Genomic DNA, 14,680 nt, shown 5'->3' on the forward strand with positions numbered 1-14,680 from the left:
ATTCATTGCCTGGGTCACTAGTTACCTTTGACCCTGTCTTGGGCTGGATTGATTGGAGAGAACTATACCCTGTTTTCCTTCTGCTGAGTTAGCTCAGACATTCATAGGAACAAAGCTTTTAAGAAAGAGCGCAGGAAGAGAGTAGGGATGAAAAATGAACTGTTCAAATTATGCAACCCTCGCTAATGCATTTCACAAGGTTTGCTGACTCAAACTAGAAAAAATAATTACAGTATTCCCTCGATTTTCACGGGTAATCCATTCTATAATCACACATATTAGATGAATTATAGGAAGAGCGATAACCAGGTACTCAACCGAAAAACCTTTCAGGATTGTTTTAGTACCGAAAATTAATTTTCCCATACAAAGTAATGGTATTTATTTGTATACATTCCAAAATACCCCAAATAAATAATAAATAAAATACCTAAACAAGCAAAAATTTCCATTTATTAATAAAACTTGTACCTAAACAATAAAAATAAAGATGTGTACATTACAGGTTTCAAAGTAAAGGCCTGATCGCCAGATGCAGCCTGGGCAAATGTTTTCTATCTGAGATTATCTTATTTTACTATTGTATCTTGCAAAATGAATTGTTTTTTTTTTTCTTTTTTTTTAACGTACGTTACTTCTTGAAGAAAGTGTTTTTATTCAACAGATGTTTGCAATTCATTTTATGTCATTACAAACATAATTTTAAACATATGTCAGCTGAGAAAATACTGGAAAATTGCTATTATTTTTTGAGGTAACTAAGTTTTACCCAGGGCAGCACGGCGGCGCAGTGTGTAGCGCGTGTGCGGCACAGTTCTAAGGTCTTGGGAACCTCCTGTGTGGGTTCAAATCCAGCTACCGGACTGCCTGTGCGGAGTTTGTATGTTCTCCCCGTGCTTGCGTGGGTTTCCTCCGGGCACTCCGGTTTTCCTCCCACATTCCAAAGACATGCATTTCAGGTGGATTGGCCGGTCCAAATTGTCCCTAGGTATGAATGATCGAACGAGTTGTCTGTCCCTGTGTGCCCTGCGATTGGCTGGCAACCAGTTCAGGGTGTCCCCTGCCCACTGCCCGATGATTGCTGGGATGGGCTCCAGCACCCCCGTGACCCTACTGAGGATAAGCGGTGCAGCTAATGAGATGAGAAGTTTTACCCACTTTTGCTAACTAACAAACTAAAGGGTACTGATAGTGCCTGAATAATACTGTTTTATTTCAATTAATTTCCGTGTTATGGGGATTTTTATACAAACTAAAAATTAGCCTGTTAAAGACTACTGGGAGAGCCAGAAGAGAATAGTGTGTGATTGTTTTGATCTTATTTCAATATATTTGTTTTCAATGGGCTCAATTAGGTTCAGTGGACTATAGGCGCTGTTTTACTGTTTTCAACCTTTAGTCAGTCTCGCCCTCGGTTTGAAGACATTTTTTTTTAATTTGGCCTTTTGTCCGTTTGACTTTGACACCTGCGGGATAAATATTAAACCTAATACAAATACAAATATGAAACAATTTTAAAGGATTTACTGTATCTTTGAGCTGTGTTTCATGACACACTCATACACCGTTCTCTTTTTTTGCAATCATTTCCTTCCTGAACTCGATCGTTGTTCTCTGTTTTCCTCTTTTCCTTCCTTCTCATCACTTTCTTTCTCGAGACCCTTATAATCGGGGAAAAAAAGGCTTCAAAGCACACAAAATCACAATCACTTCTCAGCATGTGTGGTTGGACCGACAATCTCTCTTGAAATGATGCTACCCAACTGCGCCAGAGTAGCCAAGATGGGCGTTCATCTCAAACGGCCACGTGTTCTGGTGTGTTCCCTTCAGTTTAGGTTGTATTTTTTTGTTGGATGCTAAAGTAAAACAACACTCCCATTTTGGGGTAAAATGCAGTTTTTTTTCAAATACTGGAGTCGTTTGTTTACAGAGGTATGTATAGGTTCAGATTCCTATATCCTGTCATTCTTGTACACATGTACAGTGTACAGAACATACTGTTGATACTAAAGTGGATACATATGTATTCACTTGCCAATAGACTTAATGTCACTAATGCCCCTTCCACTTCAAACACACCAGGCTAAATAAATGCATGTTTCATTTGTTTATTACTGTCAATAGATGCTCAAATCATAAAACCCTTTAGACCATCATCATTGTTCGACTCATTATTCATCACATCGAGAATTCTTTCTCTACATATAAACCTGAATTTGGGAAAGCAAAATCAGTGAGAAAAATGTTTTCAAGCTTTGTTGTGGCCTCATTTCCCCCTCAAACTTTACTTTGTGTTTCGGAACTTAGAAAACAAAGTGCGACCTTCTATTCAGACTGAACAGAACTCTAGAACTGTCACATTCCACTTGGCCTTTGTGAAACTTTAGCTAAAGGTGGATTCAATACAACTCTGCTTGTAACAATAGCAGGGCTTTTTACTTCGTTGTTTTAGGGATGCTCGTCAAGTCGTCTTTAGGCTCCTCTTAACGCTAGAGAGACTTACGATTTCATCAACTGAAAGCACATGAGCCAAGGACAGTAAACAATAAAAATGTTATGGAATAAAGTTGGACATGTCAGGACAGTCTCAGGACGGGCAGAGAGTTAAACGAGCGATGAAGTAAATCCAGTGTCTTGAATTTGCACCACCTTAAGCATTTTCGCTAAACGATAGTTTGGGGCCCCCACAAATTTGTTATGGATGCTACCTATGATAGTTTGATCTGGATGCTAGTTAAGCATGGCTAAAAATTGGGACCTATAGAAAGGATTCGTTCAGCCTTGAATTTTAATGTTGAGTTTTAAGGGTTGAAAAATACTTGAATTTTCTGTAAGTTTCTTGTAAATGCCTGAAACTGTTGCCAAGTTTCTGATTAACTCTGCTTAAAAATGACGCATACACTGCTCTCTGGTGGCTTTGCTTTGCCATTTCATTTCTTGTTTCCTCGTGAAGAATGGCCGCTGGCATGAGTTTCTATGGCATTGTCCTATGAAGCATCATCTCCCACCACGGGTCATGCCCAAGAGGAGAGGTGCATGAGACACCTTAACAGGGCACGATGAAATGTGTATTAGTGAAAGTATTATGAACATTTGTAAAAGGGCATGAAATAAATTAAGGTAGCCTTTCCCAGTGGTAAATTGCAATGCAAGCTACATATTACTGTCATTTTTACCCAATGCCTATATGGGGAGCGGTTTAATCTCAAAGATAGATATATTTGAAATTTACTCAAGATCTAAAAGTCTTATGTGTGAAGAAATGCACACACACGATTCAAAATCGCACCTGTAAATCGCAGTTTTATTTGTTTGTTTGCACCAGATTTTTTCGTTGGTACTGAATAAAATTGGAAATTTTGATTTGAAAGCCCTTATAAAGTTTACGAACCCTGTCTAGATTCATTTTGCGTAATGTCACGCGCATACCCATATGTAAACAGTCAGCCATATTGGATGGGTCCAACAGATGCAGCAGATAAAATCATAGGTCTACACTGTTATGTGATTGGCTGATCAAATACAAGTGGAAGGTTTAATGCATAGTTATTTTGTCTCTCCGCTATAGTTACATCTCAGGGCGAGCATGTTTATTGAGGCTTAGTAGAGCACACCTTGCACCCAAATTGTATCCTTATGTGAGAGTCTGTTCTCATAATTTGGTAAACAGTAACTGATCAGGAAGACGGTCATTTTTGAATGAATAAAAGGGAGAAACTTGGGCATAGTTTTTGGATAAACTGGATAAAGTTAACGTAACTTGTATATATGATGTTATATATTTGTTTTTCCTGCTAGCAATAACATGAACAGCACTTGATCTCTTCCTGAGGCTACTAACTATCTCTACTTTTCTCTAATTCACCCCAAAATGAGTCAAAACTAGAAATGCTTATTCACAAATTGTGAATATATAGCCTTAAACTCACATTAAAGTACTTTGTAGCTTTTTAATGAACTTTTATCCAACAGGCAAACCATCTGCCTTATCCGCGCATATTTCCAAAGGAAGACAAAAAACATACATGAAAGTAAAAAAACTAAAGCACCAAAGAAAGACCATGACCACAGTCGATATGTAATTAAAGCTTTGATTTCCTTCTACTGTTTGTGAAAACTGCAACAGTACAATGCAATGCATTGATAATAAGTTTGCAAAACAAATTCCATAAACTTTACATGTCTGGACGATTCCTTGTTACCTGTTTATCCATCATATAAACACTCTTAGAAACTTACAGGCATTACCTTTTTAACCCCTTCAACATGAATTAAGATGGACTAACATGCAACAGTCCTATCTGCCATTGTATGATTAATTGTCTATGTTGAGCTGGCTGAATTTGGAAGTGACATGGTAAACCCGGAAGTAGTTTATTACACCAAACTTTTCAACTTAAAGCTCAAACACAAACTATTTATGAAGAACACTTGCTAATCAACTCACAACCAATTTAGCCTTGTAATATATCTTAAACACAGTAACTTATTTTTAAAAAAAGAAACAGTTGTAAGAGCAAAACATTAACAATTTGGGAACATTTATCATCGCTACGTAGGCTGGAAAGTTCGTCAAACAGAAGAAAAAATGTAAACATACACTTATCCATGCAACATGGTCATCACCACTCGGGTGGCCTAAATGTAGATCACACGATTAGGAACCAACAATACACACGCTAATGTTGTATGATTCACTTGCTACTTCCTGGTTTGACACGAACAACAATTCAAACATCGAGCATACAGTATCACACAAACACCACAACATGCTTCTATTTGTAGCTTTTTAGCATTCTGTTCCCACATGCAACACAATATATTAGCTACGGGTGGATATTCAATTAAATCCTTTGTCGGGGGGTCTACGTACCAACAGGACAGGACGCTCCGTACAGTAATCCACTAAGCAGAACGAGGTGGCGTTTTCATTGTCACACTGACAAATGGAAATTATTTGCAGGCGTGTAAAACCAACAGATTAGGCCACAGTTGGGCTGCTAGACGCTGTAAGATGTCAGCGACTACTATGGCGGGAAATGGAAAAGGACTGCTTTAATCCTCTCCCTTTGCACAATCGAGCCGTTTGACACGACTTGTCGGCAACCTACGCACTCAAGTCTTTGCTTCTACTGATAAGGATGAAGCGAGGGGGGGGCTCCACAATGCACGTTCTTTGTATAATAAAATCTTAATTCCAATGTCACCGATGAAAACACGTCTTTTCTTTTCAGAGCGTTATGTTCCAAGTGATAAAAGTTTGATGTTTAATTCAGGGTCTCAAACTCAATTTACCTTGCTCAGTTAAGGTCAAGAAGTTTAAAAACAAAGAAAACTTGCCCAAAGTCACCTGCAAGATGCATCCACTGTCCTTTAAGCTTCAGTTCAACAGCGGTGACAATCTTCCTTGGTCCACAGGCCCCTCCCTCATTCTGAGTTACAATTTAAATAAAGTATTCCGCGGTTACATAGCAAAAAAGGATACATTTAATAACATATTTTGTTGTATTGAATTTATAATTGTCTCTACTGTCATTGATAGCATCGAGTAAAATTTGTTTACGATAATAATTTTACGAGGTACATCTGGTTAAACGTATATAAAAGCCTTGAAAAAGAAAAATAAGATAAAAAAATAATGTTAGGATAAATAGGCAAATATAGCATTCTGCTTTAACCAACTGGTTGACAATACAATACAGTACAATAATACTGAAAGGCCCACCATCCATCAAAAGTTTTTAAAAAATAAATTTCCGGCTCGAGATTAATATATTTTTGACTCTTTTTTTTGAGACCGTAAAATGCCGTTCTCACTATCTGTGGTCACCTTGGCCCGGGAGCTAACAACTTTTTATTTTATTTATACTCTAACTTGGGATTTTTTTAAAAAGGCTGTTTTTCCGAATTTGTCTATATTTTTTTCTTGTTTTTCTACATGCAAACATTATCTGCAAATGGAACAACCCTCTCCCCTAAATTTTACTGTACTTTAAGTTTTTCTGTTTGTATACAAAAATTTAAAAAACACAGAGATCATAAAAAATATGTAAGATATTATCCTTTATTTTCACTAGTTTACCTGTACTTTGATCTTGTTTTTCTAAAAAAAAAAGTAATACTTGAGGTAAATGATAAATTTCAGTGGAACCAATTTCTTTTTACTATGTTTTAACTTTTCTCTTTTTTATGAATAAAAATATATTAAATCAGCTAAAATTATGTGCAAGATTTGTTATAGTAGTTCATAGTAGATATTATCTATATATCTATCTACCCTGGTCATATCCCTGAGAGGGGTGACCGACAGCAAGACAAACACATACACAAAAACAAAGAAAATAAAGAAGGGAAAAAGTAGCAAAAAACACACACACAAATGTTTGGACCATGGCCAATCCAAATGCCCAAACACCCAAACAAGGTAAGCACCTTTGCACCCAAGTTGGTCTTTCCAGATGAAACAGGACGCAAGAAAGCGGCAATGTCAGTCGGGTCAGGGTGACACAACACACTCTTTTGTTCAACAGCAGGGCCCGACAGCTTTCTCTGGTTTACCCCTGCCGCATCATACAGGTGCCCTGCCCATCCCTTAGAAAGGAATATTATAGTTTATATAATTTATTTTATTCGTGTTTGCAGCGAATTCCATTAAGCTTTTACCTTTGTTTTCCAATGTCTAGTTGAACAAAAGATGGACTGAATTATCTTATCCCGAAGGAAAAAAAAAAAAGAATAAACCCTTTTTATGTTGTTTGTTTTCCAAATGAGTATAAGCTGTCATATTTCTGTACTTAATCTTTAATCCATTTAATCATCTGTTTTAGTTTCACATTACACATGCACTTAAACTAATTAATCATGAATATTTGTCAAACACAAACAATGCCATTGCATAGGTTTCGATACTGTGTATGTAGTCTGGGACGAATTTTGCGCCTTTGTTACTGTTTGCGTCCTTGTGTATAGGAACAAACAGCTGTGATAATGATGAAGGACATATTTTCTTCCGGTATGTGTTCAGTTTTATACCTGGGTTATTAAACCCGAGGTTGGTCAAAGAATATATTAATCGTATTTTTATTAATGTATATTCCCGGCACAAATAAGATACAGAACAAAAGCTGTAAATTCATAATTGCAACGTCCCAATGGGCTGATTATCACTTTTATACTGGAAGGGTGGTTTGAGATTAAATACCAAACCTAAACTCTGAGGCACAAAGTGTGTTATTTGCCAAATACATGTCTCTGTATTGTGTAGTGCAACTGAAAACAAGAGCAAACCACATCATTTTCTTCTATTTTTTTTTTTTTTTACATTTTTCTTTTTGGTACCTTTGGCAGAAAGTTGGCAGCCAGTCACGTCAGCTTCTTCTAAGAGAGCCTCTTGACATATAAATTAAATGCAAATATATGTTCCTGTCTTTTTGCTTATTATTTAAATCAATATTGTTGTTTTTTTAAGACAGCCCTTACTTTCTTGTTGCTATGCCTTCTGCGGTGTTACTTGTGTTGCTGTGTCTCAGTGCCTTTTGCGTTACTAAAACTTTTACTGTGTACCATCTTTCTTTGCAAATGTTTCATTTTTCAACATAAGCAAGTGCAGATTGTAGTCAGTTGCGGGTTATGCAAGTCCAAAATGTGTTTTTGTTTTTTTTTGGGTGAGGCTATGCAACACGGCAGCTCACTGTGCTTGCATGGGTTTCCTCCAGGCAATTCGGTTTCCTCCCACATTCCAAAAACATTTATGTCAGGTGGGCAGCGCAGTGGATAGCGTGTAAGCGGCACAGTTCTGAGGTCATGGGACAAACCTTCCTGTGTGGAGTTTGCATGTTCTCCCCCTGCTTGTGTAGGTTTCGTCCGGGCACTTCGGTTTCCTCCCACATTCCCACAAACATGCTTGTCAGGTTAATTGGCCGGTACAAGTTCTCCCTAGGTTTGAATGAACGAGTGAGTTGTCTGTCCCTGTGTCCTCTCCGACTGGCTGGCAACCAGTTCAGGGTGTCCCCTGCCCACTGCCCGAAGGACAGCTGAGATGAGCTTGGGCACCCCCGTGACCCTACTGAGGATAAGCGGTGCGGATAATGGATGGATGGGTGCGGCTTACAGAATTTACAGCAAATACCTTTTATTGAAAACGGCCAAAATGCTAGTTTTAATCTTTCATTTCCAGCTAGAAAATAATATTATAGCCCAAACAAGAGCTACGTTATAAGTCAGTGTCAGTATCTCCTGTTTGACTGTTGCCACGATGACACATTAACAAGACCCTTGCTCTAATCATCTCACATCGTCGATCTTGGCCAAGGCATTGTTGCATAAAGAACAAAGTGGCTAATTCAATTAAAGCACGTTCCACTACGACAGGTCATAAGTGATGGAGGATGGCTCTCACCCGGTCCTGAACTCCTCCCTACCCGCAAACCCTGTCCCATCACTCGGCCGGGCTGACAAACGGATAGCGGCTCATAATTGAAATGCATTGCTGCCAGCGTAGGTCAATAACATCACCGGCACCAGATTAACCGACTATTTTATCTTCCTGGGCTTGACAGACGGGAAACATCAGCTGCTTATCCATAAAAGAGGACACTTATCTCCAAAATAAACAAATACATTAAGTGCAACTGCCAGTTGTCTGTCCAAACAGTTAAGGGCTACTTAGTTTAAGGCAAACAGGAGGACGGTGTTTTTTTTAACGCAATCATGCGGGAGGGGGCATTGCTGTCACTTTGAAATGTCTACACAGGATGAGAACTATAGTGGCCTACTCAGGAATTTAAAAAAATCAATGCCGCTAACCGGCATAAGCATCCAGAGTTGACAGCATTATTCTAATGTTGAAATGTATCACTGAATACATTTTCTATTAAAAAAAAAAATATGGATTTTTTATTTATTACCTCTATATTAATTCCTTTATTCATAACTTCTTCATTTATTTGGTCACATTCACGCAATTACACGTATTTTGTTTTATTATTCAGCTTTTCCATCATTTCACTTGAGCTTTAGTTTGTAGCCAGAAGTGACCTTGAACGATATCAATTCTACCGCTATGACATTTCTTAGCAAGCTAAAGGAGCTTCTTTTACTAGCCGAGGTTTTGTTTCTGTTATGGACTTTTTGGACTATTTTACAGGCTTGTGGCGTTGTAGCTGTCCTGTACTTTCTGTAAAAAAAAAAAATCTACAAATTACCTATTGTTTTATTTTGTTCACTGTTTTGTATGCTGTTAACAAATCCTAAATCTATTGCACTCTGGTCATCCTGGAAGGGGGGTTGGGTTACCATTTTTGAGGCCCCTTCTCAATGTTTCTTATTTCCTCGTGCTTAGGTTTTGAGTGCTTCCTTGCCCGCATTTTTGTTTAAGATCAGGGAATGGTGTAATTGTAACCTGTGCAGTACTTTAAGAAATGTTTTGATAACGGCTAAACAAATAAATGTGACTTGACTTGGCTCTCAAGAATATCTTATTATCGAGGGTTTATTTACTTCATTTTCAGATTTAGAAATTCTACAATGAATGTATTTGGGGGAATTATTTTATCATTTAATCTTCGTTAACCATTGGACACACACCCTACCAGGTAGGAAAACTCACTGCTCCTCTCTTCCTGGAAACAACTTATGAGTGTAGTTTTTTTTCAGTGTCTAGGATTTATTCATTTATTATTCAGCTTTCCCATTATTTCAAAAGTGTTTTATTTTGTAGCCAAAAAAAGTCCCGAACGATACCATATCAGACTTGTTATCTCATTATTGAGAGTTTTCTGTTATTTTCAGTTTTAGAAAATTTGCAATGAATAAAAATGTATATTGGGGGCATATTTCTTTGATGATCGTTATCGATTGAATACTCATCCTGCCAGGTATGATGGAAATGATCTTGTAAAAAATGGCTTCTCCTTTTTATTCTGTTCCAACCCTGGAAAAAGCATTGATTGTTAGTTTACAATAGGGATCTCCAACGTGGTGCCCGTGGGCAACAGCGTGCCCTCAAAGAACAGCTGAGGTGTCTGCAGACCTGTCCTGAAAATAGCTCACCTGTGCTAAGTCAATGTGGTTTTCTAGTATAATTATGTTTTTTTCAGTGGTTGACTGAGTCTAACCCTAGTTCTAACAAAAATCCAGTAAGCACAAAGAAATAACACTATAAATTTTCATTTTAGAAATGCATATCAAACTGGATGCCTGTTGTGCTAATTATTAATGAATAGTAGCTTTCAGTTAAATACTAAATATTGGAGAATGCTGGTTTACAGTTTATTTTTTAATATAGCTTTCTAACGTTTATTTTTACATCTTTTGACTGATTTAACTTCCTCAAACAAATTCGTGATTGTATGCTTTCTTCATTCATAATCTCTAATTTTATTCATTTTAAATTCTTCATTTATTCATTTTGTCATAATTCTTTGGCTTTTAGATGTATTCATTAATTTGGTCTGTGTTGTTCAGCTTCTATATTGTTCTGTTTTATTTTGTAGCCAGAAGTGGCTTTGAACAATATTATGCCAGACCTATTCAAATCGGCTTAAACAATGGGTCATCGATCAGTGGAAATTTCCATCACCTCTGTACTTTAAGTTTTGTTTTGTTCAGGGTTTTGCTTATCTATTTTTTTTTTATTTTCAGTTTTAAAAATTCTTCAATAAATACAAATGTTTCTTTAAGACATAGTTTATCTTTAATGTTCTTTACTCATTGGAATTAACAAATAAAACTAAAAGTCTAGCAAAAAAAGTTTTTTTCCACTCTAACCTTTGCAGATTCTTTTGCATATTTTCGGGTGTTGTTAGGAGCTGAATTCTCATCAAGTTGCATTTATTCATCTGGAGCAGCTGGAAGGGTCAAAATGGCGTCTGCAAGCTGTCTGAGAAGGGCCACACCGTCAATCACTTGTGCAACGTTTGCAGGTGCAAAAAACGTAGCACGAGCTAGCGCTACGCTTGCATGCTTGCACTCTGGCCCGGACACCTGCTCATTCACTCCGCTCTGATTGGCAATTCATTAATTTCCCACAAGTCTGACGTGCCGTTGTCTGGCTCTATTTAGGGAAGTATCTTCGTGGATCTCCATTTTAGTCGGAACTCCGTCCAAATAATTTCCATAACTGTGGATTGTACACTGATTATCGTTGCAGACTGTTGTTACCAGGGCTGCAATGATTAGTCGTCATTGTTGATAAAAGTTGATCATGGAAATAGCCAACAACGAATGTCATGGTTGACTATTGTTCCCAGACACGTCACTGCTAAAAGTCGCTTATGCGCAATAGCGCATTTGTCACAAGTGTTAACTGAAACATAAGGAAGTGACAGCTCAACTTCAAGTAAGCGGACTAAAACATGTTAAGTTTGGGAGCATTCACTTTACTGTTCGACTGCTACTAATGTGCCGGTTCTTAGTTTACAGGGATAAAAAAATATTTCATTAATCTTAATTGATAATTTATTTGTCTGTTCCTAAACAAATGAACAGAGGTTCATTTATGGATTTGTGTTTAATCAGTGCACATCATTGGTTTGAGTGCATTTTTATTTTTTGTACAAATATGCAGTGTGTTCAATATAATATGTATTTTTCTTGTGTTTATTATCTGTTTTGATATCATTAAATCAGTGTCATGCTAAATTTAAGAAACAAATATTTATGTCATGATTACTGATGGGACTCACCTGTGCTTGCTCATTTGGGGCCAACCGCCGCGGGATCTGATTGGCTCCCTGTCATTATTTGAACCCAGTCCTGTCAATCCCCTGTTGTCAGTCCGTCTGCAAACCTCAGTGTATACTAGGCAAGCCTTTTTCGACCCTGATTCCCTCCCACTTGTCCCGTTTTTTGCTGCCGTCTGTCTCTGGCTACTACCTGTTTTGATCCTGACCACGTCTGCTCTCCTGTCCCAGCGTACAACCCTTTTTGTCCCCGACTACGTGTACTCTCCCGTTTTGGCTTACGACTTGTTTCCGACCCAGACCACGCCTTCCTCTCCCAGTCCTGGCTAGTTTTTCCGTCCCTGACACCGCCATTGCTTGCTACGGAAGATCCACTTCCATGTTCGGATCACAATCTGAGTACGATATCGACTTGCCTCCCGCATCCAGCGAACACCGGATCTTGGGCGCAGCCCTTCTTCTTTCCTTCACTAAAACTTGTCGTAAACCCTACGCAATCAGGTCCTGTTTTCATTCTGGTCCTGACAATTTATCCGATTATTTGACTTTTTTAACAGTAGGTGACTAGTTGACTACCTACATAGTCGTTATTGCAGGGTTCCTATAGCTTAAGGCAAGTTTAAATCAAGACTTTTCTAATGTCTTTTGAAATTGAATTTCAGACCAAGCTTAAAAAAAAAAATAGAAACAAAACAAAAACAATAGATAAAAATGACATTTACAGTACTTCATGAATCCTTAGTCAAAATTAACAGACAACTAATTCCAAAGAACTCTTGCTTCATTCATGAAGTATTTTTTATCATGATGCATGAAAAATGACTTATTGGTCCAATGTAAGTCTTTTTTGAAAAACACAACACTGCTTTATTCAAGATCAATTTTAAATGTAGAAGCAAAAAAACACATGCTTGGAAAAGTGTACTCCCTGGATATGGACAATTGATAAATATAACTTTGTGTTTCCTTTTTGTCAGACTATAGAACATTTGATTTAAGACAATTTGATGCCACTTAAGGCCTTATTTTTAGAATATTTATTTAAATGCCTTTAAAGACTTTTCAAGGATCCAAAGAAACCCTGTTTTTGCAGCCCTACTTCTTACAACATGCAGGCCCTGCAAAACTCAGGGTTGTAAAATTACCCTCACATTTTTTTATTGTTGACTTTTTTCATATTAACATCGCAATCGAATGCTATTGTTCAGACTCACAATTATTCTGGGTGGAGCATTTTTTTAAATGTCAGGTCCACAGGAGTACTGTAGTAGTGAACCATCTCCATTTACCTTTAAGTCTTCTCTTTATTGTAGACTTAGAGACAGATATACCAACTTCCTGGAGAGTGTTCTTCACTTTAGATTATGTTGTAAATCGATTTATTTTTTTAACCATGGGGAGTATTTGGCACAAAATTCCACCATTTGTTACTACAAGAATTTTAGCTATGAGAACCCAAATGTATCGGTCTATGCTCGGCCTTTTGGCTAAGATCAAGTCATTGCTTCTGGTATACTCTTAGGGATCATTTCTATAGTTTTTGACTTAGCCATGATCTTTGATTTTTGCAATCCGGAGATGGAATAAGAGCTTGCTCTGTCCACTCCACGCATCGGCCCGGTATTGCAGTACCTCCGGGAACGGTGCATTCGCAATGATCGCAGCAAGGCTTTAGGGCTAGGACCTTAGCTTGGCCTTTTGGCTGAGAGTAAGTGTCCCGGCTCCTAGGCTTTGTAGCGTATTATTAACTGACCGATAACGGATAATGGATAATGAATAACGAAGATAGAACAATAACCCTTAAAAACCCCTATAATGAATAACGAAGATAGAACAATAACCCTTAAAACCCCCTCCTGTTTTGATTTTGATCTAACGACTTACTGCTTGAGTGGCGACAGCTAGTATTTTAACAGCTCATTATATCTAAAAGCCAGTCATCAATTAAACCAGACTCTGAAGAAAGTCAGGAGAGCTCAAAGTAATGCTGATCACCACTGGGTGCTCTGTGGATTCTTATCGAGTTCGGGAAGAGACTGAGGCGGTGTCGGGAGAGAAAGCAATGGTGGGGTCCTGCGGCTAGGCTACTTTAAAACTTTTACAAGCCACCTCTGCCAAGTCTGTATCTCATGAACACCAGATCCATTACCCATGAATCGGACGGCCTGGAGCTACAACTCGTGGGAAACCGCTACATTTGTGGCGGTTGCATTTTAACAGAGTATTGGGTCATCAGGAGAATCCTATATACAAGCGTGCAGCTAGCTGGTCACTCTTTACATCACTTTCTTATCCTAAAAAGTGAAGCCTTCCAATTTCATTGTACTAATGTATAATGACAATAAAGACATTACATTGCACTGCAATTCTGTGTTCTGCTTTTTTATTTTTAGACAGGGTTGGGTAGTGTTACTTTAACTTGATTACTTTCAACTACTTTTGGATTACGCCAATACCAAATATGCTAATAAAAGACAAAAGAAACTAAATATGAATAAAATTATGACTCACAACACGTGTTAAGCTTTCTCTCCTGGCTTTGATCTCTTTGATCTCTGGCAAAACTAACATAAAATGAAAATGAATCCAAACAGCTTGCCAACATCATTTTTGCCGTTCCATGTGTTCCGTTACTCCCCAAGCCTGCACACAATTTAGTAATTTTAGTCATATTTAGTTTCTTTTGTCTTTTATTAGCATATTGGTATTGGAGTAATCCAAAAGTAATTCAAAGTAATCAAGTTAAAGTAACCCTACCCAACCCTGTTTTTAGATCTGTAGTGGTTATTTTGTTACAGTTGGATATATTAAATATTACTGATATGCAATGAATAAAATGTTTCTACTTCGCAGGTTTTGATTCTCGCGGAATTGTTTTGGAACGTAACCACCGTGAAAAAACAAATGAGTGTACTCAACTATTTGCCCTCGTTTAATTTCATTCTAATGACATTTACTGCCTTTGCCAAGTAACTTCTCATCTCATCCCATTAGCTGCA

General features: G+C 37.7%; 1 non-coding gene across 1 annotated transcript; it reads left to right on the top strand.

The window, feature by feature from the left end:
- The first annotated feature begins 13,148 nt into the window (after positions 1–13,148).
- LOC148365918 (U2 spliceosomal RNA) lies at positions 13,149–13,335 on the top strand. Its single transcript, XR_015850597.1, has one exon. It is a non-coding gene; the product is annotated as a U2 spliceosomal RNA (small nuclear RNA).
- The last annotated feature ends 1,345 nt before the right edge of the window (positions 13,336–14,680 follow it).

The sequence above is a fragment of the Urocampus carinirostris genome, chromosome 5 (assembly GCF_059441175.1).
Source record: "Urocampus carinirostris isolate Australia breed hairy pipefish chromosome 5, RoL_Ucar_1.0, whole genome shotgun sequence".
Lineage (NCBI taxonomy): Eukaryota > Metazoa > Chordata > Actinopteri > Syngnathiformes > Syngnathidae > Urocampus > Urocampus carinirostris.